The sequence below is a fragment of the Triticum dicoccoides genome, chromosome 2A, assembly GCF_002162155.2.
Source record: "Triticum dicoccoides isolate Atlit2015 ecotype Zavitan chromosome 2A, WEW_v2.0, whole genome shotgun sequence".
Classification (NCBI taxonomy): domain Eukaryota; kingdom Viridiplantae; phylum Streptophyta; class Magnoliopsida; order Poales; family Poaceae; genus Triticum; species Triticum dicoccoides.
Genome location: NC_041382.1, coordinates 169,297,446 through 169,301,345, shown reverse-complemented (window position 1 = coordinate 169,301,345; position 3,900 = coordinate 169,297,446).

The window sequence follows — 3,900 nt, the reverse complement described above, 5'->3', positions numbered from 1 at the left end:
CTGGATTACTTTGGTACCTCCCTGCTAGACTTATAGCAAGGCACACATCAGGTCTGGTACACAGCATTGCATACATGATAGATCCTATTGCTGATGCATAGGGAACATCTTTCATATTCTCTCTATCTTCTGCAGTGGTCGGGCATTGAGTCTTACTCAATTTCACACCTTGTAACACAGGCAAGAATCCTTTCTTTGCTTGGTCCATTTTGAACTTCTTCAAAATTTTGTCAAGGTATGTTGTTTGTGAAAGTCCAATTAAGCGTCTTGATCTATCTCTATAGATCTTTATGCCTAATATGTAAGCAGCTTCACCGAGGTCTTTCATTGAAAAACTCTTATTTAAGTATCCCTTTATGCTATCCAGAAATTCTATATTATTTCCAATTAACAATATGTCATCCACATATAATATCAGAAATGCTATAGAGCTCCCACTCACTTTCTTGTAAATACAGGCTTCTCCGAAAGTCTGTATAAAACCAAATGCTTTGATCACACTATCAAAACGTTTATTCCAACTCCGAGAGGCTTGCACCAGTCCATAAATGGATCGCTGGAGCTTGCACACTTTGTTAGCTCCCTTTGGATCGACAAAACCTTCTGGTTGCATCATATACAACTCTTCTTCCAGAAATCCATTCGGGAATGCAGTTTTGACATCCATCTGCCAAATTTCATAATCATAAAATGCGGTAATTGCTAACATGATTTGGACAGACTTAAGCATCGCTACGGGTGAGAAGGTCTCATCGTAGTCAATCCCTTGAACTTGCCGAAAACCTTTTGTGACAAGTCGAGCTTTGTAGACAGTAACATTACCGTCAGCGTCAGTCTTCTTCTTGAAGATCCATTTATGCTCAATTGCTTGCCGATCATCGGGCAAGTCAACCAAAGTCCATACTTTGTTCTCATACATGGATCCCATCTCAGATTTCATGGCTTCAATCCACTTTGCGGAATCTGGGCTCACCATCGCTTCTTCATAGTTCGCAGGTTCATCATGATCTAATAACATGACTTCCAGAACAGGATTACCGTACCACTCTGGTGCGGATCTTACTCTGGTTGATCTACGAGGTTCAGTAGTATCTTGTTCTGAAGTTTCATGATCATCATCATTAGCTTCCTCACTGACTAGTGTAGGTGTCGCAGAAACAGTTTTCTGTGATGTACTACTTTCCAATAAGGGAGCAGGTACAGTTACCTCGTCAAGTTCTACTTTACGAGGTGAGTGGGAGGAAAGTAGAACTTGACGAGGTAACTGTACCTGCTCCCTTATTGGAAAGTAGTACATCACAAAAAACTGTTTCTGCGACACCTACACCAGTCAGTGAGGAAGCTAATGATGATGATCATGAAACTTCAGAACAAGATACTACTGAACCTCGTAGATCAACCAGAGTAAGATTCGCACCAGAGTGGTACGGTAATCCTGTTCTGCAAGTCATGTTATTAGATCATGATGAACCTGCGAACTATGAAGAAGCGATGGTGAGCCCAGATTCCGCAAAGTGGCTTGAAGCCATGAAATCTGAGATGGGATCCATGTATGAGAACAAAGTATGGACTTTGGTTGACTTGCCCGATGATCAGCAAGCAATTGAGAATAAATGGATCTTCAAGAAGAAGACTGGCGCTGACGGTAATGTTACTGTCTACAAAGCTCGACTTGTCGCAAAAGGTTTTCGTCAAGTTCAAGGGATTGACTACGATGAGACCTTCTCACCCGTAGCGATGCTTAAGTCTGTCCGAATCATGTTAGCAATTGCCGCATTTTATGATTATGAAATTTGGCAGATGGATGTCAAAACTGCATTCCTGAATGGATTTCTGGAAGAAGAGTTGTATATGATGCAACCAGAAGGTTTTGTCAATCCAAAGGGAGCTAACAAAGTGTGCAAGCTCCAGCGATCCATTTATGGACTGGTGCAAGCCTCTCGGAGTTGGAATAAACGTTTTGATAGTGTGATCAAAGCATTTGGTTTTATACAGACTTTCGGAGAAGCCTGTATTTACAAGAAAGTGAGTGGGAGCTCTGTAGCATTTCTGATATTATATGTGGATGACATATTGTTAATTGGAAATAATATAGAATTTCTGGATAGCATAAAGGGATACTTGAATAAGAGTTTTTCAATGAAAGACCTAGGTGAAGCTGCTTACATATTAGGCATAAAGATCTATAGAGATAGATCAAGACCCTTAATTGGACTTTCACAAACAACATACCTTGACAAAATTTTGAAGAAGTTCAAAATGGATCAAGCAAAGAAAGGATTCTTGCCTGTGTTACAAGGTGTGAAATTGAGTAAGACTCAATGCCCGACCACTGCAGAAGATAGAGAGAATATGAAAGATGTTCCCTATGCATCAGCAATAGGATCTATCATGTATGCAATGCTGTGTACCAGACCTGATGTGTGCCTTGCTATAAGTCTAGCAGGGAGGTACCAAAGTAATCCAGGAGTGGATCATTGGACAGCGGTCAAGAACATCCTGAAATACCTGAAAAGGACTAAGGATATGCTTCTCGTATATGGAGGTGACAAAGATCTCGTCGTAAAAGGTTACGTTGATGCAAGCTTTGACACTGATCCAGACGATTCAAAATCGCAAACTGGATACGTGTTTACATTAAACGGTGGAGCTGTCAGTTGGTGCAGTTCTAAACAAAGCGTCGTAGCGGGATCTACATGTGAAGCGGAGTACATAGCTGATTCGGAAGCAGCAAATGAAGGAGTCTGGATGAAGGAGTTCATATCCGATCTAGGTGTCATACCTAGTGCATCGGGTCCAATGAAAATCTTTTGTGACAATACTGGTGCAATTGCCTTGGCAAAGGAATCTAGATTTCACAAGAGAACCAAGCACATCAAGAGACGCTTCAATTCCATCCGGGATCTAGTCCAGGTGGGAGACATAGAGATTTGCAAGATACATACGGATCTGAATGTTGCAGACCCATTGACTAAGCCTCTTCCACGAGCAAAACATGATCAGCACCAAGGCTCCATGGGTGTTAGAATCATTATAGTGTAATCTAGATTATTGACTCTAGTGCAAGTGGGAGACTGAAGGAAATATGCCCTAGAGGCAATAATAAAGTTATTATTTATTTCCTTATAATCATGATAAATGTTTATTATTCATGCTAGAATTGTATTAACCGGAAACATAATACATATGTGAATACATAGACAAACAAAGTGTCACTAGTATGCCTCTACTTGACTAGCTCGTTAATCAAAGCTGGTTATGTTTCCTAACCATGAACAATGAGTTGTTATTTGATTAACGAGGTCACATCATTAGTTGAATGATCTGATTGACATGACCCATTCCATTAGCTTAGCACCCGATTGTTTAGTATGTTGCTATTGCTTTCTCCATTATGCAACTCCCGTTTACTGGAGGAACACTTTGGGTACTACCAAACGTCACAACGTAACTGGGTGATTATAAAGGAGTACTACAGGTGTCTCCAAAGGTACATGTTGGGTTGGCGTATTTCGAGATTAGGTTTTGTCACTCCGATTGTCGGAGAGGTATCTCTGGGCCCTCTCGGTAATGCACATCACATAAGCCTTGCAAGCATTGCAACTAATGAGTTAGTTGCGGGATTATGTATTACAGAACGAGTAAAGAGACTTGCCGGTAACGATATTGAACTAGGTATTGGATACCAACGATCGAATCTCGGGCAAGTAACATACCGATGACAAAGGGAACAACGTATGTTGTTATGCGGTCTGACCAATAAAGATCTTCGTAGAATATGTAGGAGCCAATATGGGCATCCAGGTCCCGCTATTGGTTATTGACCGGAGGCATGTCTCGGTCAAGTCTACATTGTTCTCGAACCCGTAGGGTCCGCACGCTTAAGGTTACGATGACTGT